The 26,064-nt window shown below is 40.7% G+C and overlaps 1 protein-coding gene across 2 annotated transcripts in view; it reads left to right on the top strand.

Moving 5' to 3' along the window:
• The first annotated feature begins 1,551 nt into the window (after window positions 1–1,551).
• Window positions 1,552–26,064, top strand: part of NYAP2 (neuronal tyrosine-phosphorylated phosphoinositide-3-kinase adaptor 2) — a 286,407-nt gene continuing 261,894 nt past the window's right edge. Inside the window, exon 1 of one of the 2 annotated variants that reach the window (XM_077290780.1) lies at window positions 1,552–2,060. The gene's annotated coding sequence lies outside the window, so the exon portion shown is untranslated. Of the gene's footprint in view, window positions 2,805–26,064 lie in introns of both variants that reach the window. The other variant, XM_077290779.1, reaches the window with a different exon arrangement.

The following is a 26,064-nucleotide window of genomic DNA, read 5'->3' as shown; positions in this document are numbered from 1 at the left end:
GCCCAAGTGGTGGAGGAACATTTTTGTTTTGGGTTATTTATTTTGCCTTACATACAAATCATTACCCTGGAAAGGATGTTCATTAACATATTTCCCAGGAAAATCCATTTTGGTTTCATTTTTGTATGTTTTATTGTGCGCCTGTGAAAGTGGCGAACGACTCTGTCAATATTGTTCATAGCTGTGACCTTGGAGTCAGAAATGCTTCCAGGGGTATTCCCCATGATATTCCCATGTAATTTGAGCACTGCTTCCATCGATTTCAGATGTTTTTAGACCTTAAAAGGACCCCCGGTTTTCCCATAGACTTACATTGTGTTCGTTGCTCAGGTCAAGCACCTGAGCATTCCAATTTACTTGACCCGAGCAACCGAGCATTTTATTTCTCGTCCATCACTAGTTGTGAGGAATGAGGCAGGGTAATCAAGATGTCCATGGTCAGATGGCAAGAGAGCTCATCATAAACAAAGGTGAGACAAAAGCATGTCTCCAGTGTCACAGCTATTTTTCAACACGAAAATGCCAGGTTAAATGTTGTTCATGCTACTGTGAGCTGCCTGTGTGGCTTAAACATGCTACCATGGCCTGTAAGCGCTCTGTACTTGTCTCCTATTAAAAAAATCTAGGATGTCATTGGTTGGCAATTTCAAAGGGACCTATCAGCAGCAGATCTTTACCATTTGCCTGCCAGAGTGTATTCAGTGTGATACAACATTCCTCAGGCAATCATTAATAATCTCATTTGCAACATGCTAAACCATGTAAGTGCATGTATTTCTGAAAAAAATCAAGATGCTTTGAAAATTTTGTGGCCATTTTTTTCCCCATAATTTGCTCATCATTCATTTATATCGATTAAATGATTTCCATAATTCCATGGCTACTCTTTCTTGGTGTTGCAATTTCAATGTTGAAGTCCTAATGTTGCTGCAATACTTCTACAAGCAACCAGCCTCCAAATATAGAAAACATAGAATGGAAGTGGCACTCTAATGAAAATAAGTGAAAAAGGTGGACTTTATTCACCCAGATACATGCGAGGGTTCCGTTTCTCATTTGAAGCTTCTCAAACCTTTTTTGGTTTTGCAATTTCAATGCTGAGGAGTGTATATACGGTATATACTGTCTGTGTAGACACGTACACACACAGGTCAGCACACAGTATCTATTGCTTTGCCCTTTGCGTAGGACATTCAATCACTGTGAAAGGCAAAAGAACAAAATGTAAAGAGAACATTCACGTAGAAATAACCTCAGCAAACGCACGTGGATTTATATTTGCGGGGAGGAAAGTTTAAAGACACAGCAATAATAAAAGAATATGTGTTGTATCTTCTATGCAAAGTCACAGAGATGTCACTTGAAAGCATGAAATCAGTGTCTGCCCGAAGAATATTTATCTCTTCCTGATACAAAAGTGTTTAGACACATGGGATAATCTATTCAGCTTTATTCCGGAGCCCTTCTGTATTTATGCAGTGGGAGCAGGTGGTGGGGGGTTGTTTTGACGAGGTTAATGCGCTCCTCCCATCTTTACCCCAGCAGCAGCAACCTGATCTACGTCAGCATGAATTGAATGCATTTTACTGCTGTACAATGAGGAAGAGAGTGCAAAAGCAATGTCAGGAAGACCGGCTAGCACTCTGAGACACAGACATGCTCCTTCTATCTCAAGGCTTGCTTGTTTTCTGTAGGAGCATCATGGGCTAAAGGTTCATTTGGACTGCAGTCTTTGTTCTGACTCATTTTGTCCTGATGACTAGATCCTAAGGGGGATGAGAGAATCACTTGTCATTTTTCATGTGGCTCTTACGTTATCCTGATCCCTAATTGAGCGGACGGGTGATTTGGGATGCTTTGCTGAAGATGACGGTGAAAGGTGGAATGATGGTGCTCTGCTCAGTGGCCAATTTCTTCGGTTGCTTGTTCTCCACACATTTCCAATGGGCCTGACTAGCAGGAGCTGTCCAAGGTGCTGGAATGCTCTCTGCTCTCTGTGGTGGAAGAGAACGGATTGCAAAGCGAAAGAAGAGACTGGCTACAATATATTTGGGAGGAAGGTAGGCACTTTCTTTGTTCCGCTATCCCTGATTAATCTACACTACAAAAGCATCAACAGACTAAAGCAGCCAGAAAGGGAGAGGGAGTGCAAGTCTGCCGGCAGTCACAGGGGAGGGAGTACTCCATGAGCCAGACTGCTTAAAACCATTCGAGTATCTAAGTAGGAATGAAACACACATCATTTCACGAGGAATAAGCCATTTGCAATGGATTACGGGCTCGGCTGTAATATTTTTTGGGCATTTTTGCCTCCTCCGTGTACATTCAAATGAGGCACCGCAGACAGCCGAGCGTGATTGCATTTGATGGTGCTGCAATTTTCTGTGTAGTAAAGTGGAGAGATATTATCCACGCTCTCCTGTGTTGGACCACAGAACAGGGTGTCATTGGCACACACCCATTATCTATGTGCTCATATTGTTGCATCTGGATTTAAAGAGGAAACGCTCTTTTTATTTTTCTCTTTCTCTCTCTCTCGTTCTACTGTAACGTTGTAGTCAACTTTAAAGGCCAAAGCCTTGATTGTGAAGATTAAAAGGATACCGTCGTAAAAGGATGCAAGATTTTACACTGTGGACTACTTCATCATAAAATGCACTTTAGCTAAAGAAAGACTGTCCGATTTCAAGTCTGTTTTATGGTGCTGAAATATTCTTTCAGATTGCACTGAGACCAACCCTGAAAAAGGGCTTCTGCTGATAAAGTCACATTATTCTACTGCTCATCTAGGCATAATTTCTTGGGTATGTATACGTATGTGTACAATATAATCCTATTGATTTTCAAGCCATTTTTACCCATATTTTATATACAGATCTAAGTGTATGACCATGAACAATGTTCTTTAGTGTATATTGTGTAAATGTTCTTACCAAATTCAACTTAAAGCTTCTCCACAGCCAAGTAATCTCTTGTTTGTGCTTAGAGTACAATATAGTATTTCATTAAGCTTTGCTAGAAGAATTTCGCCAGCTGCTAAGTTGTTTTGCTTTGGGATATTATGAATAATAGATTGTGGAAACATATGTGCTCATTTCAGTTCTGTAGGACTCAGAGAATAGAACTTTTAGGAAGGCTATATATATATTTCTATACATACATATATATGTTTATATGGGAGAGAGAAAGACTCGAGAGAAATCCCCCTGTGAAATAAAGGCTTGAGTGAGCACATAAATGATGGTTTCAGACTGGCAACACTAATGTGAAGTCAGCACAGGTCAAGAATGAATTATTTACCCTTTTTATTCACCTCATTGTGCACTTGTGGCTATGGAGGATGCTCCGGTTGGTGAATGGTGGGATTGGCAAGAAATGCTTCCATTTGAACTAACATGGTTTTGCTGATTTGTTTATGATAATTAAAAAAATGCAAAAATGTAACACACATTATAGTAACCATGGCACCCTCAGACAAATCAGGATTTTACTTTTCGACTCCAGTCTGGAAGCAAAATCTACTGTACGCACATACTAGATACAAAACGATGAACTTCAGACACTAGTTAAACCATTATGTTACTATAAAATTAGATACATGCTTATTTTGAAAATATGAGGTTAGATAGTCTATAAACTCTGACAAGCGAATGTGACCATCATATGTCATTGTCCATATTTGTGTGCATGAAGTGCTAGGGTTAATGAACTGCTAACATCTTAGTAGGACATTATGTTATTGCCTTTTTGACCAGTTATTTATGACTCGCTTGATGGTATTAATACACTGGAGAAAGTACGGCTCACAGTATTTCTGGAATGTAACACATTAGTACAAACAGTTCTTATAATCTATTATATTAATTGGAGATACTTGTTGATTGAAGGAAAATGGCTTTAAATGTATGTACATATATATATATGAGTATAACTTGAAACTTTCCAATTTGCGGGCAGGGAGTTGGGATGTCGTTGAGCTATTTGAGTATTCACCCTTTAAGGAGTACTGTCTCCTTTATAACCCAGAATCATCAGTAAATAGACAGTAAGTCCTTGAGTTGCCCTCTCCTGACAATTTGTTCAAATTTTAATGCAATCCATCTATTTGTAGGCAAGCTGAGTGGCAAACAAACTCACAGCCATCGCGGCCTCCACAGAAGTTGTCACCCAGCTTTCCAATACTTTTCAATGATGATTCCGCCTAAGCAATGGAACATTCTTTATCTATGTTTCATTAAATAAAGTAGGCAGATTTGGCCTTGTGAGGGCTGATGTCATATTAATTGCCACCCAACTTTCTCAGAAGCAGCCATAGCTGAGCTTAATTTTGCACAGTTCAATAAAGCCCGCCTTATAGATTTACTGGTGGTTTTTAATTTAGGGAAGTGCTCTTTAAGTCGATTAAATACCATGGATATTCAGTTAGAATCTTGTATTTGGCACATTATATACTCCAGCTTTTTTACATCTTCACCTCTATGGTTATTACTCTATCAGGCCCAAATCAGCCATTTATGAGAACCATTACTGTTTTTCAAACCTTTCAAGTCAGGTGCACAGATGGGAATGCAGATGCATGACCTTAAAAATGAGACACAATTGGGTCTGCACTGACATTATTCCCAGCTGTTAGTTGATGTGTGTTTTGTGCTGCACCCATGCATTAGTAGTGGAGCTTTGTATTTTCAATAAGGAATATGGAAATATTAGGGAAATTGGCACCAAATGACTTAGTTTAAGATGCTACAGAAATGCAGATGGCCATTATCTGAATGCTGTCATATTTAAAATATTTTCATTTGATTTTATAAAATAAACGCAAAGCAATGATTAATTTTCAAGAATATCCAATGCAATATTTTGGGAAACTCTTTAGTCACATAAGTAAATGGTTAACCATTACATTACAGCAATCATATTTATTGAAACTTTTACAACGGAATTACGGTACTTATGTAGTTATTGCGATAGTTTTTTATGCAGTTTTTTTTAACCAAAGCTAGAACTGGATCCAAAAAGAAGGAAAAGTATATAGGGAACACTGATTTGTCTCTCTTCTCTTTTGTATCCACTCCTGTGTGTGGTTCAAGAAACTGCATCAAAAAGTCCATTGTGATTCTAGATGAAGTGACCTCGGATGAACTTGGAATTTGTAAAAACCGATGGAATTGTTAATTGCTCTTTCAAGCCTTCTTATGATCACACCACTTTGGATCATCTTATTTCACAATACTTTACCCTGTAAATTATACAAAAAAAGTATATCTTAAGTGGCTGAATTGGTTAATGGAATCTCCACAGCATTTCATCTTACTGCATAATGAGTTGAATAAGCAGTAAAATGGCCATCTATGAAAAGATACTATATCAGAATAATTTTAGATTTTGGTTGTTCTATTTCTTATATAGAGGCAAATCAAGGTTTTCCTGCACCTGGGGCAAAAATTATGGCTACGTTCACATTTGCGTTGTGCGCCGCAGCGTCGGCGACGCAACGCACAACGCAAATGTGAACGCATGCACAACGCAGCGTTTTGTGACGCATGCGTCCTTTTTTTGCTTGATTTTGGACGCACAAAAAATGCAACTTGCTGCGTCCTGTGCGCCCTGACGCGTGCGCCGCAGCGACGCATGCGTCACAAAACGCAAATGCAACGCATGTCCATGCGCCCCCATGTTAAATATAGGGGTGCATGACGCATGCGGCGACGCAGCGGCGCCCGACGCTGCGTCGCACAACGCTAATGTGAACGTAGCCTAAGTTTGGCGCCCCCTCCTATGTGCAGCTTAAGCTGCTTGAGGAGCCATCATGTGACCGCTCATATATGATTTGCGTACTTACAGTCACGTGCTGACTACCTGTTTTTCCTAATTTTCTCAATGTTCAGCTAAATACTACAGCCTCTGTTTCACTGAGAGAAGCAGAAAGATAAACTAGTCACTAGTACTCAGAGTGATCTTATGATTACCACTGAACCAGCACACAGAGCTGAATCCTGATTGTGAGTATATTACATGCTGTTAAGATTTGGCATGCTACAGTGCAGAATTTTATAATTAATGCTGCTAACATAAATACAAATGTAGTAATCCTTAACTTATCAAAAAACACAATCCTTTATTAACATAGTCATTTATCACATTATCTGATTAGTTATGGATTGGTACATGTGTATAGGATCAGAACCAAGCACAGGAATACCTCACCAGAACCACTAAAAGTACAGAAATACTACATCACAACCTACAGAAGTACAGAAATATGGTACAGAAATACATCATTAGAAGCACAATCAGTACACGAATGCAGACCCGATCTTAGCACAGCAATAAATAGTAATATCAGGTCAGATGTTAGAAATATATCACCATAACCACCAAAGGTGCAGAAATAAATAATCAGTACAACCAATACTACAGAAATCTACAACCACCATCATTACAGGAGTACATCACTAGAACCATCATCAGTACAGTGAAACACAAGAAAGATCATCAGAGCAGAAATACATCAGCAGAACCTCCAGCAGTACAGAATGTACATCACCAGAACCACCGTCAGTACATGAATACATCACCAGAATCACTAACAATCTATGAAGATCTCACTCTGGGATCGGGTCGGCGGTACACGATCTGTAATCCAAAGTCGGGTTTCGTTTTGTATATATATATATATATATATATATATATATATATATATATATATATATTTATATATGTCATAGAGACACATATATATATATATATATTTATATTTACTTCAGCGCGATAATGTTGAAAAGCCGGTAATTCAATTGCCGGCTTTTCATTTCTCCTGCCTAAACCCGACATGATATGAGACATGGTTTACATACAGTAAACCATGTCATATCCCCCTTTTTTTTGCATATTCCACACTACTAATGTTAGTAGTGTGTATGTGCAAAATTTCGGCTCTCTAGCTATTAAATTTAAGGGTTAAATCGTGGAAAAAATTGGCGTGGGCTCCCGCGCAATTTTCTCCACCAGAGCGGTAAAGCCAGTAACTGAGGGCAGATATTAATAGCCAGGAGAGGGTCCATGGTTATTAGCCCCCCCATGGCTAAAAACATCTGCCCCCAGCCGGTGGGATATGGGGTAATGAAGGGTTAATGCCACCTTGCTATTGTAAGGTGACATTAAGCCAGATTAATAATTGAGAGGCGTCAATTATGACACCTATCCATTATTAATCCAATTGTATGAAAGGGTTAAAAAAAACATACACACATTATTAAAAAGTATTTTAATGAAATAAACACACAGGTTATTGTAATATTTTATTGCTCTCTCAATCCACCTGAAGACCCTCGCTCTAAAAATAATAAACCAACAATATACATACCATCCGAGGATCTGTCAGGTCCCACGATGTAAATCCTTCTGAAGGGGTTAAAATATTTTACAGGCAGGAGCTGTGCTAATGCACTTGCTGCTGCCTGTAAACCCCGGCGAATGAATGAAGGTAATGTAGGTCAATGACCTGTAGTTACCTTCATTCGCGGTGATGCGCCCTCTGCTGGATGTCCTCATGAACTGCAGCCTGGGAGCTTTCTAGGAAAGTTCCTACGCTCGTGGACATTTGAGGACAACCAGCAGAGGGTGTATCACCTCACTGTGCTCCTTGCACAATATATGACTCACAATGTCCTTCGTATGCTACATGGTCCACATTATCTACTCCTTTGCATACTGTGTCCCCTCATACTATGCACCCCCACTCTGCATTCTATGGCCTCACACTGTCCCCACATACTGTCCTTGACACTACTCAGTCTCTATACTGTGCTCCCTTACACATTTCTCCCATTTCTATACTGTGCTCCCTCACACATTTCTCCTTTCCTCATACTGAACTTTCACATATTTCCCTCTCGTTTTACTGACCCTTCACACTTTTCACCCTTCCCTATACTGCCCCCTCATATATTTCCCCTCACCATACTGCACCCTTACACATTTCATCCTTCACATACCACCCCTCACACATTTCCCCTTCTTTTACTGTCTTCTCACACATTTCCCTTCCTTTACTTTCTCCTTACACATTTTCCCCTTTCCCATACTGTCTACCTACACATTGTCCTCCCGAGTAATCTTTCATTAGACATTTACTCCTTTCCCATACTGTTTTCCCACACATTCTTCCCCTGACCATACTGTCTCCTCACATATTTCTGCTCCCCATACTATCTCTGTCCACATTTCCCACCTTCCCACACTGCTCAATACACATTTCCCTGCTCACCATACTGTCTCCTCACACATTTTCTGAAAGAGAAGAGTGCAATTGAATTCCCATGAATTCCCACTCCTGGGGGGCGGCTAAATTCTGCATGGGCGGTACTACAGACTGCTGTATTATCCAGCCTAACGACGTTCCCCTGTTGGCTGTGCGGGGGCAAATGCCCTGCCTTCTCACACAGATATGCCACTTTATTATAGTCTAGTCTAAATGTATTGTCACCAGTGTCATCACATATTAGAGGTTGTTAGGTTAAATTAAATGCAAAAATAAGGCTTATCCTTCGTCCAGTAGTTATTTTATTCAGTACAATGTCTCCTAGTCCATATTTCATACCAAAGATGCCTTTTTAAAGATTTACTGACTGCAGTCTATTGAATCAGACGGAGTCTATAATGAAGTTTATAGAAGCAGCATCTGCTCTGGATTTAGCCATTACAAGATTGGTAGACTGTTACTTTAAAGATAGGGGTGCATGGTTAAAGAGGACCAATTGCTTGTGAAAGAGACATAGAAACTGATAGTAGATTAAATTATGAGCCTTTATTCAAATAAACGTCATTAGCAAATTGGATGATTTAAATCAGTATTACAGGGACACAGGTTTTGTTTTCATCTTAATAGAGTACAAAATATGGCGAGATTCTCTTTTCTGGGAGATACCAGCTGGTTGTGAAGGGAGCCAGTGTCATATCGGACTGACCTGACTTCTCCTTCAGGGATTTCCATAGCGGGCAGTACTTATGGCCACTTATGGGGCCCCTGAGTCAGGGAGAACCTGGTGCCTAATAGCGGACCTGTCATTGCCTGTATTTACCTCCTGCACAAGTGTACTTCTCTCGCTCCAGCACAGGCGTACTTCTCTCTGAGGAGAGAGCAAAGTACTGTTCTGCGCATAAGAGGGGAAAGGACAAAAGAGCGCCAGTGGATGCTCACTTCAGTACTTTGCATTGTACTAAGCAGGGCAGAGAAAAGTATGTCTGCGCAGGAGCGCAACGGGGAACAGTGTGTGGATGGCGTAGGACTTCCACATGAAGCAGGGAAGGAGGACAGTGATTGCAAGAAGAGAGGAGGTGTTGGACCAAGACCAGCTATGCCCACCAGACTGAATCACCTGGTAGGGGAGTATAATAAAAGGTCTTTTTTTTGTTCTGTAGAGCAACTTAGGAAACTTATATACAGCATTACAGAATGCTGTAAAAAAGGGCTGAAAGAGCCTGAAAGGTGGTGACCTTAGGTTATATGGGAAAAACCTGCTAACAGGTTCCCTCTAAATCTCAATTGCCAAGTATTTGACCATTCAGACATCTTATCCAGATCGTTTTGTAATATTGTAACGTCAAGGTCGGTTTTTAATATCCTAAACAGTTTGGTGTTGTCAGCAAAAACTGACACTTTACTTTCAATCCCATCCACTAGGTCATTAATAAAGAGAATAAAAAGAATGATCGATGACCAATCGAAACAATAAGCAGACTCGTATCCGAACAATATGTATCTTATGGCAATTCTGTAAGAAACGGTGCCTGAGGAAAATTAGCCCTGGTCTGAAAACCTCCATTATTGAAAATGCATTTGTTTTCTGTAGATTAAAGGTAAAATCAAATATCAAGTCGTCTGGTAGGTCCAATGTTCCCCAGTCTGAAACTGAGGTGAGCTAATTATATAAAATTTCTGAAAGGTAAAATGTCACTTCTGAAATGTGGGAGCATGAAGCCTATTTGGATGGCTCAGAGAACTGATCCACTTATTTTTTTTCATAGATTTCTTAAAGAGCCATAGCTATGATCACCAAATTAAACTGAAGTTTTTACATTTTTCTAATTATTTATGTCTGAGAAAATATTTTTATTTTATTATTTTACTTTGGGAACTTTTTCAGTAGGTGATAGGCCCGCTTTAACAAAGTACTTAGATAGGCAGTAGCATTTAAGAGTTGCTTAGATGGTGCTTAATGGATACCAGTGATGCCTAATAACACCATAATACCTTGTAGAGCTTGAATCACTGATACTAGGTAGACGAGGTCTCTGAACATGTGTGATTTATGAAATATTCTTCCTTCCACTACTGCCAATATATTGTATTCAATTTCCATTTCAATAGGTGGTGCCTTAAGCTGGCTTTCCACATAATGGGCATTTATCATCTAATCAAAGGATATGTGACAGATATCTTATCATTGAGGGTCCTTCTGGTCACTAAAATGGTTCCAGTGCTCCTGGTTCTCTTTAACTGCAGGACTGCATTGAGGAAGAGTATGTATGGAGCAGAGGTTGAGCATGTGTGGATTTGACCTTGAATAAAGGTACACTCCACACGCAGAATCTCCATGCGGAAAGGGTGGCATGGGACCCCTTTACTACAATTGATAAGTCAGTATCCCATTGGTGTGTCTCTCTGTGATCTGATATTTATCACTAAACATTAGCAATTTTTTCGAGTGGAATTCAATTCTCAAATTTTCCAAAAATTAAAAGTTCTCCAGAATATGGATTACGCATTGCAATTCAGTTCCATCTGGCTGCCATTTTTCTGAACCAAAGAGGAATAATCAAAGTTTGAAAAAATGATACCACATTGCCCACCTGTCCGCACATCTTCATTTACCCTCCCACAATTGAGAGCATCCTATTCAGCCTCTTCACTCAAGGCTTGGACTTCAGACACGACTAGGCTTCTGATGTCCCTGCACACCGTGCCACTGTGGTGCACATTGTGAAGTCACCACTAACACACACATCACGCGAGTGGTAGCACAGTGCAAAGACGTATCAGAGGCTTAGCTGTGTCGGAAGTGAAGACATTGTGTGGAATGACGAAAGGGAAAAAGAAGAGGCACAAAAGACTGGACAGCTGGGGTGGAGGGACAGCTGAGCGGTGAAGTATTACGGGAATTTTTTTTAATATCATATCGTTATAATGTTCTGGGGTTGGGAGAGACCCCAAAGCATAAAAGGAAACATTTAATCTGCATTCAAGAACTTCAGTGCAAATCAAATTTCCCTGTAAAATCTGCATGATTTGAGAAATTCAAATCTCAGCAGAGCAGCTCATCTCTATTAATCCCACATTTAAACAAAACCCTTTAAGTTATGCTTCTATGCTTACTAAATGAAAATTTTGTACTAAAAAACAGACTTTAGGTGGTTGCCTTGTAAGGAGTTGTTCTGCAGTCACCAGCAGTGGCTGCTATCAGGAGCATACATAGAAATCATGGGGCCCCATAGCAGAAGTTCTATTTGGGCGCCTAAAAAAAAACACTTTAATATTCGGCAGAGTCACAGAAGCATATCTCACAACTTTGCCGCACTTACAAAGTAATTTTACTCCTATGTAGTCCTCAATACAGTACTATGGACACCACATAGTCCTCCAAATAGTATTATGGGCACCACATAGTCCTCTATACAGTATTATGCGCATCATGTAGTCCTCCATATAGCTTTATGGACGCAATATATTGCTCCATTCAGTATAAAGGGCCCATATATTGCTATATTCAGGATAATGGGCCCCATATAATGCTCCATTTAGTATAATGGACCACACATAGTGTTCCATACAGTATAATGGGCCACATATATTGCTCCATGCAGTATAATGGGCCCTATATAGTGCTCCATACATTATAATGGGCCCGACATAGTGCTTCATATAGTATAATGGGCCCAATATAATGCTCCATTCAATATCATGGGCCCGAAACAGTGCTCCATACAGTATAATGGGCCCCATATAGTGCTCCATACAGTATAATGAGCCCCATATATTGCTCCATACAGTATAATGGGCCTCAAGTATTGCTCCATGCAGTATAATGGGCCACATATATTGCTCCATATAGTATAATGGGACCCATATATTGAGCTTAACAGTATAATGGACCACATACTATATATTGTTTAATACAGTATAATGAGCCCCATATATTGCTCAATACGTAAAAAAGAAATAATCTCTTATCTCCAATCCCCTGCTGCTCCGTTCTCCTCAGCATCTTCTGACACTCTGCACAGAGGGCGTGCTGTAGTGACATCATCGCACCCTCTGCGCTGAGACGTCACAGAGCTCAGAAGCAGAGGGGGATTGATGGGAGAGAGAGGGTCAGCTGATGGCTCCATCTCCCATCATTGTTTTGTATGATGCGGAGGTGGGGGGGGCGTGATGGAAACGGGCTCCCCCAGCTCACGGGCCCCATTATGGCTTCATGGTCTGCTGTCATTGGTGGTACGCCACTGGCTGCTATATATTGAATGGAGCTGTAGAGTATAGCTCCATTCAAAGTGTTTACATCCTGCCACTGCTGGAGTAAATAAAAGTTGAAAGGTGGGGGTGCCTGGTGTCAAACCTCCACTAATCTGATATTCAATACTTGTTCCATGGATAGATCATTAAAAGGCTGTGATCAAAATGCCTTTACAATAACTATGTCTTGATATGGAAATGCATAAAGTTGTTTCTTCAAAGTTTAACCCCTTCGCGCCATGCGCCATACTAGTACTGCGCTGCCGGCACTGCATTTGTGCCAGCCGCAGTACTAGTACGGCGCACCGATCACCGCTGTCTCGGTGATTGGGTGCGGGTGTCAGCTGTATATGACAGCTGACACCCTGCAGCAATGCCCACGATCGGCGCTAGCGCCGATCGCGGGCATTTAACCCCTCTGATGCCGCTGTCAGTAGTGACAGCGGCATAGAGGGGGATCGCGCAGGGACGGGGTATCCCTGCGCTCTCCCACCGGAGCAACGCGATGAGATCGCGTTGCTCCGGTGATCCGGAAGGAGTCCCCACATCAAAGATGGCTGCGGGACTCCTTCCGGGTCATGAAATGACCTGGCTAGCCGGCGCCTGCTGAGAGCTGCTGAGAGCAGGCGCCGGAAAGCCTCCTGAAATTGCCTGTCAGATCGCTGATCTGACAGAGTGCTATGCACACTGTCAGATCAACTATCTGATCTAATACAGTGATGTCCCACCCTGGGACAATGGTAGAAAGTAAAAAAAAAAAAAAATAGAATGTATAAAAAAAAAAAAATCCCCAAATAAAGAAAAAAAAAACATTTCCCAGTAAATCCATTTATTTATGTAAATTAAAAAAACAATAAAAGTACACATATTTGGAATCACCGCGTCCGTAACGACCCGCTCTATAAAACTATCCCACTAATTAACCCCTTCAGTGAACACCGCAAAAAAAAAAAAAAACAAGGCAAAAAACAACGCTTTATTATCATACAGGCGAACAAAAAGTGGAATAACACGCGATCAAAAAGACTGATATAAATAACCATGGTACCGCTGAAAACGTCATCTTGTCCCGCAAAAAAAGGCCGCGATACAGCATCATCAGCAGAAAAATAAAAAAATTATAGCTCTCAGAATAAAGCAATGCAAAAACAATTATTTTTTTATATAAAATAGTTTTTATTGTGCAAAAGCGCCAAAACATAAAAAAATTACATAAATGAGGTATCGCTGTAATTGTACTGACCTGAAGAATAAAGCTGCTTTATCAATTTTACCACACGTGGAACGGTATAAACGCCCCCTCTAAAAGAATTTCAGGAATTGCTGGTTTTTGTTCATTCCGCCTCCCAAAAATCGGAATAAAAAGCGATCAAAAAATGTCATGTGCCCGAAAATGGTACCAATAAAAACGTCAACTCGTCCCGCAAAAATCAAGATCTCATATGACTCTGTGGGCCAAAATATGGATAAATTATAGCTCTCAAAATGTGGTGATGCAAAAACTATTTTTTGTAATAAAAAGCGTCTTTTAGTGTGTGATGGCTGCCAACCATAAAAATCCGCCAAAAAAAGTTATAAAAGTGAATCAAACCCCCCTTCATCACCCCCTTAGTTAGGGAAAAATAATAAAATTTAAAAAAATGTATTTATTTCCATTTTCCCATTAGGGTTAGGGTTAGGGTTGGGGTTAGGGCTAGGGTTAGGGATGGGGTTAGGGTTTCAGTTAGAATTGGGGAGTTTCCACTGTTTAGGCACATCAGGGGCTCTCCAAACGCGACATGGCGTCCGATCTCAATCCCAGCCAATTCTGCTTTTAAAAACTAAAACAGTGCTCCTTCCCTTCCGAGTTCTCCTGTGCGCCCAAACAGTGGTTCCCCCCAACATATGGGGTATCAGCGTTCTCAGGACAAGTTGGACAACAACTTTTGGGGTCCAATTTGTCCTGTTACCCTTGAGAAAATAAAATGTGGGGGCTAAAATATCATTTTCGTGGAAAAAAAAAATTATTTTCATGGCTCTGCGTTATAAACTGTAGTGAAACACTTGTTGGTTCAAAGTTCTCACAACACATCTAAATAAGTTCCTTGGGGGGTCTAGTTTACAATATGGGGTCACTTGTGGGGGGTTTCTACTGTTTAGGTGCATCAGGGGCTCTGCAAATGCAACATGACGCCTGCAGACCAATCCATCTAAGTCTGCATTTCAAACGGCGCTCCTTCCCTTCCGAGCTCTGCCGTGCGCCCAAACAGTGGTTCCCCCCATTTATGGGGTATCAGCGTACTCAGGACAAATTGGACAATAACTTTTGTGGTCCAATTTCTCCTGTTACCCTTGGGAAAAAAAAATTGCGGGCTAAAACATCATTTTGTGGAAAGAAAAAATGATTTTTTAATTTTCACAGCGCTACATTCTAAACTTTAGTGAAACAATTGGGGGTTAAAAGTGCTCACCACACATCTAGATAAGTTCCTTAGGGGGTCTTCTTTCCAAAATGGGGTCACTTGTGGGGGGTTTCCACTGTTTAGGCACGTCAGGGGCTCTCGAAACCCGACATGGGTTCCGATCTCAATTCCAGCCAATTTTGCATTGAAAAGTCAAACGGCGCTCCATCCCTTCTGAGCTCTGCCATGCGCTCAAACAGTGGTTTATCCCCATATATAAAGTATCAGCGTACTCAAGACAAATTGCACAACAACTTTTGGGGTCCAATTTATTCTGTTACCCTTGGGAAAATAAAAAATTTGGGGCAAAAAGATCATTTTTTGTGAAAATTAGTATGAAATTTTTTTTACGGCTCTACATTATAAACTTCTGTGAAGCACTTGGAGGTTCAAAGTGCTCACTACACATCTAGATTAGTTCCTTGTAGGGTCTACTTTCCAAAATGGTGTCACTTGTGGAGGTTTCCACTATTTAGGCACGTCAGGGGCTCTCCAATCGCGACATGGGTTCCGATCTCAATTCCAGCAAATCTTGCATTGAAAAGTCAAATGGCGCTCCTTCCCTTCCGAGCTCTGCCATGTGCCCAATCAATGGTTTACCCCAACATGTGGGGTATCGGCGTACTCAGGACAAATTGTACAATGACTTTTGTGGTCCAATTTCTCCTGTTAGCCTTGGTAAAATAAAACAAATTGGATCTGAAGTAAAAATTTTGTGAAAAAAAAGTTAAATGTTCAATTTTTTTTAAACATTCCAAAAATTTCTGTGAAGCACCTGAAGGGTTAATAAGCTTTTTGAATGTGGTTTTGAGTACCTTGAGGGGTGCAGTTTTTAGAATGGTGTCACTTTTGGGCATTTTCTGTCATATAGACCCCTCAAAGTCACTTCAAGTGTGAGGTGGTCCGTAAAAAAAATGGTTTTGCTAATTTTGTTACAAAAATGAGAAATCGCTGGTCAAATTTTAACACTTATAACTCTCTAACAAAAAAAAATTATGTTTCCAAAATTAAACTGATGTAAAGCAGACATGTGGGAAATGTTGTTTATTAACTATATTATGTGATATAACTCTCTAATTTAAGGGCATAAAAACTAAAAGTTTGAAAATTGCTCAATTTTCAAAATGTTCGACAAATTTTTGTTTTTTTCACAAATAAATGCAAGTCATATCGAATAAGTTTTACCACTATCATGAAGAACAATATGTCACAAGAAAACAATGTCAGAATCGCCAGGATCCGTTGAAGCGTTTCAGAGTTATGACCTCATAAAGTGACAGTGGTCAGAATTGTAAAAATTGGCCCTGTCACTTAGGTGAAAACAGGCTTCGGGGTGAAGGGGTTAAATGGGATGTTCCACAAACAAAGTTCATTTTAACCAACAGATCTTGCAATAAAAATAAGTTCCACAATTGGATGTGATAAAAAAAGTCCCTGTGCTGAGATAATCTTATAAATGTGCCCCTGCTGTGTACTGTGTAATGGCTGCGTCTGACCGTACAGGAACATGGTCTGATCACATCACAGCTCCTGGGCAGGGGGGATGCAAAAGAGTATACAGACAGGACAGCAGGGGATCACAGATGATTCATTCTGTGAAATGAAATGTTTTACTGCCTGTTTTTAAGCAATGTTTTACCTCAAAGAAAGAAGTACTGTAACTGTGATCACATGGTCAAATGTCTGTATACTCTATTGCATCCTCCCTTATCCAGGAGCTGTGATTAGTGTTGAGCATTCCGATACTGCAAATATCGGGTATCGGCTGATATTCGCTGTATCGTTATTCCGATACCGAGTTCCGATATTTTTGTGATATCGGAAATCGGAATCGGAAGTTCCCAGTGTATGGTTCCCAGGGTCTGGAGAAGAGGAGACTCTCCTTCAGGCCCTGAGATCCATATTCATGTAAAAAATAAAGCATAAAAATAAAAAATATGGATATACTCACCCCTCCGGCGGACCCTGGACCTTAGCGATGTAACCGGCAGCCTCCGTTCCTAAGAATGCAGTGAGTGTAGGACCAGCGATGACGTCGCGGCTTGTGATTGGTCGTGTGAGCAGTCACACGACCAATCACAACCGCGACGTCATCGAAGGTCCTTTACTCTGCATTCTTAGGAACGGAGGCTGCCGGTTACACCGCTAAGGTCCAGGGTCCGCCGGAGGGGTGAGTATATCCATATGTTTTATTTTTATGCTTTATTTTTTACATGAATATGGATCCCAGGGCCTGAAGGAGAGTTTCCTCTCCTTCAGACCCTGGGAACCATCCAGGATACCTTCTGATATTTGTGTCCCATTGACTTGTATTGGTATCGGATATCGGTATCGGCGACATCCGATATTTTGCCGGTATCGGCCGATCCAGTCCGATACCGATATTTTCGAATATCGGAAGGTATCGCTCAACACTAACTGTGATATGAACAGACCATGTCCCTGTTGGGTCAGACACAGCCATTACACAGTACACAGCAAGAGCACATTTATAAGATTATCTCAGCACAGGAATTTTTTCTTTGCACATCTACTTGTGGAACTCATTATTGCAAGATCTAGTGATTAAAATTAACTTTGTTCTTGGGAAAACACACCTTTAAGTTTGTATTAATAAGCAGGTATACAAGTGTACTAGAGTGACCACTACATATATAGTGTATATTGATATTTAGTAAAACTTGTAATTATATACATAATATTTTAATTACTACCCTTGAGTGAATAAAAAAAGATATTGGGCTGTAGAAGAAAGGAACATCCATATGTAGGACAAGGTTTGATGAGCAGAAGCCTGTACATTGGCTGTTTAGGAGCATAAAGTATGTACTCTAAATTTCATCAGATACTCATCTTGTCTGTTTTCATGCTATAGTATAATGAGAAGACTCTTATAACAAATTTTAAAGATGAGTGAATATAACGAGATTCAATTTTCGAAATTTGCTCAAATTTGATAAGGAAAATTAGATTTGAAGAAAATCGAACTGCTGATAAAAGCTGTTTAGTATGCTCTGACATCTCTCCAAACACCAAAGCATAATGAATGGAGAGACTAAAATTTAAAAAAATATTGCACTCACCACATCGATCACCTCCATGGCTCACTTCCTCCCTCCTGCTACAGTCCAATCTTCCATCTTCAGCCTTCTTCACACTTTGGTGCCTATGGTGGTCACGAGACCTCCCATGAAGTCATGACTTGTGCTGCTCCATGACATTAAGTCTAGAAGCACGAAAAAGTGGAGACAGAAGAAAAAACTACAGTCAGAGTGAGGAAGTGAACCTGGGGAGAAACAGGTGGGAGCTTTAGTATCAGGATAGGTGAACGATGTATATATATATATATATATATATATATATATATATATATATATATATATATGTATATATATATATATTTTTTTTTTTACCTTTCCCCAACCTCCAACTGCCCTAGTGACAGACTTTTTTAGATTTGAACAAATTGAATAGCAAAAACATAGGTTCTAGTGATTCTAAATTCTTTGTGTAATTTAAAATAAATTAAATTCCCCTCGATTAGATTCACTCACCGCTAATAAATTTGTATGACCAGTTATGCATGCCATTGCCCAATATGTAAGTGAAAAATGACTGTACCCACATTTTTTAGAGAGTAAAGGAAACTGGAATGACATTATAAATGCTGTGAACTAATAAATCAGAACCACTTTCCACTTGTGTATTGTAAACCAGACCACAAACATTACTCAGCTTTCTAACTGCATTTGATTTTTACCACTAATGAAGTTACATTCTTAAGCTTACTCGAGGCAAAGACCTGAAGTTGGCATTGCATTTGATTTTACAGTACAACTATGCTGTTGATAAAACCTGGGCTTAGCTTCTTGTCTTGAACATATTTACATATTTTGTTTTATTTTAGCCTGATTTTCATGTTTTGCTTGACAATAAAATCAGCAGCAGAACACTTATAAAGCTATGACCAAACGGGATGGTCTACATGCTCTAACATGACAGAACATGTATCTAATGAACATCATCTGTGCATAACCTTCCAGGATTCTAGTCAGTAGTTTGGCTACAGTATGCACTTGAGTCTCAGAAAACATTTGAAAGCATCAATTCACACTCTCAGCACAGGGAGTTTTTTTTCTTACTTTAGGCCTTTACTCCTCTCCCTATTCTAGGCTATACTGTGTTCCAAAATAAAAGCTACTAGTACAGATGATCAAATTGAATCAACGTAACATGAATTTGCTTAAAAATAAATTAAATTCACAAATTTTATCAATTTCCAATTTGATTTTTGCTAATGTCTGATGCCATTTTACACTTTTCAGGAGATTACATCAGCCACAGAAGGCTCACATGAGCTCAGGCATAACTGCATGGACTATTCTATAATGAATTGCAGATATCGCATCACAGTAAATCAGGAGGGACTATAGTAGTCTTAATAAAAGCTGAGGTGTGAAATGCAACAGCCATTAAAGAGTCTTTTCGGATATCAAAGGACAACCCAGCTCAGCAATAGAGATAGGAAGAGAAAGCCCTAAAATATTGGAGAAATACTCCAGACAGTAATGTTGTAATGCTGCTGCAGTGCAGTATAGCGCAACCTCCACCAGTGGATGCTGGTGAGGGAAGAGGTTGCACACACAGCGTAACACCACTGAGCAGCAGCACAAGCGCCACAAAGTGGCAAAAGAGTGGTCAGATGAGCCAAGTCAGAAACAGTCAAGACAAGAAGTACCCGAGGTCACAGCAATACACGTGGTCAAATACAAGCCAGACGTCAGAGCCAGATGGGAGCAGATATAACCGAGGAGAAACAGTAAAACAGGTCAGAAGCCAAGCTGGGTCACATACCAAGAGGTCCAAGAACAGGGAGCGAACACTAAGACAAAGCGGGAAGGCCGGAAGGGGAAGTCACGGGAACAGAGTACATGAGCAGAGGACAAACACGGTATCAAGGGGTCAGCTGCTCTAGTCTGGAAGCTTAAATTATCACTGACATTGCTCTGCAGGCCACAGCAGACTGAAATAGACACACACAACCCAAAACAAGGCAGAGAAGGTATACCCCCGCATGACCAGACCAGGGAGAAAATAGCAAGATACAAACCCCGGCCTGGATCATGACAAATATAATGTACAACTAACTGTAACACTGAATAATATGAGTGCAGTAGTCTGTGAATAATACAGAAATTAAATTGATAGGGGAAAGAAAGATAGGAAACGTGCTAGCTGCAGTGACAATATAATTGATCAGTAATATAAAGTAGATAGATAGCTACCATGTTTCCTGCTGCATTCGAATTTCAGTCACACATTTTTCATGCTCTAGAAAGCAGCAAGCCAACACAATATTTTTGCAGTAAAAAGACCCCTGAAATCAGTCAGAGGAAAGTGCTTGTTTGTCACTAACGACTGTACTACATTTTTGCATTTCTTATGTAATCCTTTTTTTGCCCAAGATAATAAGCTTTGAAAAAAGAGTACAATGTCAAATTGCGCAGTTGTCTGATTATCCATAAGTGAACACATCTTATATCACCTAATTACACTTAGTTAAGATCCTAACATCTACAGCATATATAGCGTAACAGATGACACATTACACTGACCTTAGCATCTTGGTAGTTTGAAAGGTGATGTCTGCACTGCTGGGTAATTCCAATATGAATAATGGTGTCCTTGTCTAGTTTGTGGTGAGATACTACTCCTATTCAGGTAGGGATCCATGTTGTCACTGTGCTCCGACTAGTAGCATCTCTGTGAAGTTCGCAAGTTTCGATGAAAACGCCATTCAATGACATTACTGGTTGTTCCACAAATATGGATAGATCAAGATAACATCCAGTGCATTTTGAAAAGTGACGCTTTTCTTCCTGCACTTCATAGCATCCTTAAATAGCTGTTACAGTATCTCTCTTAATTATTGCACCTGCGGTAGTAATCAGTCCTTTGGATTTTCATCACTACCAGTACTGTAGTGTCACTTTATGGTGCTTACAGCTTTAGAAAAAGAGAACACTTTTTTTTTTATTCTTTGTCAGAAGATGTCTATGCTATATGTACCCACTCAGTGGTTGTAAGGGAAATTGCAGCAGTTTAATTGTTTAGCTAGTATGGTGGGGATATTTTATGGTTTTGTAAGAAATTTGAGTGCATAAAGGGGTTGCCCCATGAATAAAAGTGCTGTTTAATCAATATATACTAGAAAATAAAGCACTTAAAGGTCTTGTGCTTTTGCACATACAATCTCTATTTAGATGAAAGGAACACAATACAGAGTAATGTCATACAAATCAGCAGCATGAAGGAGCCAATCATGCAAGTGGAATCACTATAGAATATGCATTAATTCATTCTTCTGTGGGATGAATAGAAATGATATGTATGACCAACAGCAAAGCACCTGTAAAAGGTTGGGCACAGACAGATACCAGGATGTAGTATCAGGGGCACCGTTATAGGTTTGCCTCTGCCCTGCAACAATTTATGAACACATCTAATTGTGGAAGTTCTTAAAGCACCAATTTAGCATTTGTTTTTTTATTGCAGCACTGGAGTGGTGCTTCTAATTTATACCAAGTCTTATACTTACCGCCTCCATCTTCACCTTCTATCGGTGCTACTCCCATTGGTCTCCAGCAATTTGTGACCTGATGAATTGCTCCAGTGTTTGCTGGGTGAGCAGGAGGTCGTTTTTCAGTGCAAGTGTATGAGAGCCTCATTCTGGTTCTCATTCACTTGCATTGAGAGCTTGTGACGTTACCTCTCTCTAGTCAGAAGTTGCGGTCACAATATGACGCCTCGGGACTGGAGCTGCACTGATAAAAGTTGAAGACACCGGCGGGTGATTATAGTACTACTAGATGGTGGCCCGATTCTAACACATCGGGTATTCAAGAATATGTATGTTACAGTGTTTAAATCCTGTGCCAATACCGCTGATTGGTTGTGGCTGAAGCGTGGTTCAAATCCCGTGCTAATTCGTGGCCGGACTGCGCCTGTCGCTAATTGGTCACGGCCGGCCGAGACCAATCAGGGAAGCGGGGTTTAAATCCTGCACCAATTCATGGTCGGACTGCTCCAGTAGCTGATTGGTCGCAGCCGGCCGCAACCAATCAGTGAAGCTTAATTCAAATCCCACGCCAATTCGCGGCCGGACTGCGCCTGTCTCTGATTGGATTTCCGTTAGAGACAGACAGAATTAGACGATTATATATATAGATGGGCAGGGACCTTAGATTAGATTACTGCTGCTGGAGTGGTGCTTTAATTTTCCTTTATCTAGTAATTACACAGCCCATTTATTCATGGGATAACCCATTTAACTAAATTTGAGCAGAGGTAAGGATGAACACATTTGTGCTAAGTTAACTACATCTGCTAAAAGTAGTGTGTAGTAGTGTGTTGTAGTGTCACCCCCTGATAAAGGCTGATGCCAAAACGTACGTCGGGGTGGGAGCTTCATCGTGTGTCCCCTGACATCTGACTGTACCCAGGTATATACAATTTATAAATGCTTACACAATTCATCTTTACTGGGTTCATTCAGTTCTAATATACCTGCCAGGCGATCCTTTTTCCTTTTTGTTATCTTGAGGTATTTATGCACTTATGCACTATAGCTCTTTATTTGTGATATGCTTGCATCATGTTTTTATTCTCTATTCTATATAAGCATACTCTGTGATACCTTGAACTGATTTCCTTTTATCAAATAATATTTGTGATATATATTCAAACATGGGTACACATCTTTGATTGGCGCCCTCATTCTGGTTGTTCTTCCCCCTCTACATGTAATTTTAATCTATTTTGATCTAATAAAGTTTAATATGTATTTTTGATACGATTTGGCCTTTTTTTGGTTTGCCTCTTCTTAGTTCTTTACCTGATGAAAGTAGTATAACAAGTTCTGCCAATACCGTAAGTCTATTTTATGTTTAATGAAGGTTACCTAAAACCTAAGCTATTTTTCCTCACTCTATAATTAATTACCAAAGAACCACCAAGCTTTATCACATATTCTGCAAAGTGATTTTATTAAACAGGTTATGCGGCCTTAGGCTACAAGTCTGCAGGCCCTTGATGTGAGGATTCTCGAGGCTGGTGGCGTGAGCGGGTGGTCATGTGACTGATCATGTGACTTCAAAAGGTTCAGGGGTTGCGATCACATCTGGCCCCTGGAGCCTAAAGGACCCAAAAAGTCTCTTTGGCCCATATGAAAAGACCAATACTATTGAAGACTTAGGGACCCATTGAAGCTTTTGCATTAGGGTCTATGAGCTTCAAGTTATGCCACTTATGACTGGCCACTGGACACCTATGTTTAGAATGACAAGGGATTTAAATAACTAAAGTATGTTTTTCCCCAAAAAATCAGTTTAAGTCTACTTAGAGTCCTGTACTCTATACCATATTATTTATTTCTTTATTTATATATAGCGCTAACATATTCTGCAGCACTTTACAGTTTGCACACATTATCATCGCTGTCCCCGATGGGGCTCACAATCTAGATTCCCTATCAAACATAGGGAGAACATACAAATTCCTTGCAGATGTTGTCCTTGGTGGGATTTGAACCCAGGACCCCAGCGCTGCAAGGCTGCAGTGCTAACCACTGAGCCACTGTGCTGTCCATGAGTCACATGATAGGTTTCCTTAATGTTTGAAAGGGGTAACTTAGCAGGCATGAGTTGACCGACCAAACTGTTGCAAAAACAGTATCGTCTCACAATTCCATGATTCAAATCACAAATAACCTATTCTATTGCCAATGTTTCTCTATGAAAATAACATATGTATTTCTCATCCTATGCACCTGTGTGACTGAGAAGCCAATAATTAGAAGGGGTGATCACATCCACGTACCTTTGCAGAGGGAAACCAATTTTATCCATGATTCTGCTCAGTCCCAACCTTGTTTAATCATAGATGCATAACCACTTCATCAGTTGGATCCCTTTTGCCTTTTAGTCATTACCCAAAATGTCAGGGCTGTGCAGTTTTATTGACAGACTCATTTGGCATCTTGTTGGTCTGAAGTGCAGCAGAGCAATTCATGATCATGCATATTATGATGCTGCTCTTGTCTAACCTCAACAGATGAAATGCCATTTATTACCAAACTCTCAGGAGAAAGCTCCTTATTTCATCCCATATTTTTCTTCCTAACAAGTGGAGTCTTCAGTTAGGGTAGAGTCTTGACCTTTCCATTGCACATATTGTTGCGTTAAGCTGTCCCATGAGCGCTCTTTGTTCGTCTATTGCAGTGACTCGGAGGGCTGCACCTGTGCCCATCAGGCTAATCGTAATGAATGCTCTTAATGCTTCCAGATGTATTCTACATAGGGGTATTTGAGGGTAGGTCAGCGGTGGACATTTAATTTTCCAGAGGGGCCACATGAAGGACAGTGACTGTTGTGGAGGGACGAACCAGTAGGCTAAAATTAATTCTGCTCAATATTAATATTAATAGAATAATTATGATGATTTATATTAATATGAATTGTATTGCTTAATATTGAGCAGAATGAAGTATGCTGACAACCCCTTGTATACCGTATGAGCCCACACATCGCCCCCATATATACTGTATGAGCCCACACAGAGAATCCTATATACCATAAGAGCCCACACACAGCCTGCTAATTACAGTATGGGCTCCCCACAAAGCCTCCTATATACAATATGAGCCCCATCATAGCCCCCCTATTAACAGTATGAATCCCCACATAGCCTTTCTATATACAATATTAGGCGTCGCAATGCGTCGTTTTGGCGAAAAAACGCATCCTGCAAAACTGCTTGCAGGATGCGTTTTTTCACCATTGACTAACATTAGCGATGCATTTGTGACGCATTGCCACACGTCGCAACCGTCGCGCAACGGTTGCGCCATGTTGTGGCGGACCGTCGGATGCAAAAAACGTTACATGTAAAGTTTTTTGCTGCCGACGGACCGCCATTTCCGACCGCTCATGCGCGGCCGGAACAAAAGCCCCCACCTCCCCGCACCTCACAATGGGGCGGCGGATGCGCTGGAAAAATGCATCCGCTGCCCCCATTGTGCGGCGTATACAACGCTAGCGTCGGTAACCTTGGCCCGACGCACTGCGATGGGCCGAGCCCGACGCTAGTGTGAAAGAAGCCTTAGCCTTCACATAGCCTCCTAAATACCTAAATACAGAATCAGCCCCCTCAAAGCCTCCTATATGCAGTATGAGCCCTAACATAACCTCCTACTTTCAGTATGAGCCCCCATATAGCCTCCAATATACAGTATAAGCCTCACATAACCTCCAACATTTAGTATAAGCCCCCATATAGCCTCTTACACACAGTATGTGCCAAATGATAGCCTCCAATATACAGTATGAGCCCACACATAGCCTCCTATATGCAGTATGAGCCCCCACTTAGCCTGTAATATACAGAATAATCCCCATATAGCCTCCTGCATAGAGTATGAGCCCCAAATAGACCCCTATATACAGTGAAAGCCCTCAGAAAGCCTCCTATATACAGTACGAGCCTTGACATAGCATCCTACATACAGTATGAACCTACTCATAGCTTCCAATATACAGTATGAGCCCACACATATCATCCTATATGCAGTATGAGCCCCCACATAGCCTCCAATATACGGTATTAGACCCCAAATAGACTGCTATATACAGTATGAGCCCCCAAATAGACTGCTATATACAGTGTGAGCCCCACATAGCCTTCATATATGCAATATGAGCCCCCACATAGCCTTCCATGTACTTACAAATATCCCATACACATTAAAAAAAATAACAAGAACAACAACAAATACTCACCTCACTTCTCCCAGTGCTCTGCCCTTGTCTCCTGAGCACTAAGCGTCAGCAGCAGTGTGATGAAATGACATCATCGTGTCTGCTGTCTCACATAATGATTGGTGGAAGATGGAGCTAGTGGCCCCATCCGCCGATAATGTTTTCACCACTGTCAACATCATGAGGATGCAGATACCGCTGACAGCGTGCGACGGATGGACAGCGGGCAGGGAAGGCTTGGTGCAGCCCATGGGCCACTGTTTCAGCCCTTCGGCTGTCTCGCGGGCACGACTGG

Source organism: Ranitomeya variabilis, chromosome 2, assembly GCF_051348905.1.
Source record: "Ranitomeya variabilis isolate aRanVar5 chromosome 2, aRanVar5.hap1, whole genome shotgun sequence".
In the NCBI taxonomy this organism is placed as follows: Eukaryota; Metazoa; Chordata; class Amphibia; order Anura; family Dendrobatidae; genus Ranitomeya; species Ranitomeya variabilis.
This window is presented reverse-complemented; position numbering and strand designations above follow the sequence as displayed.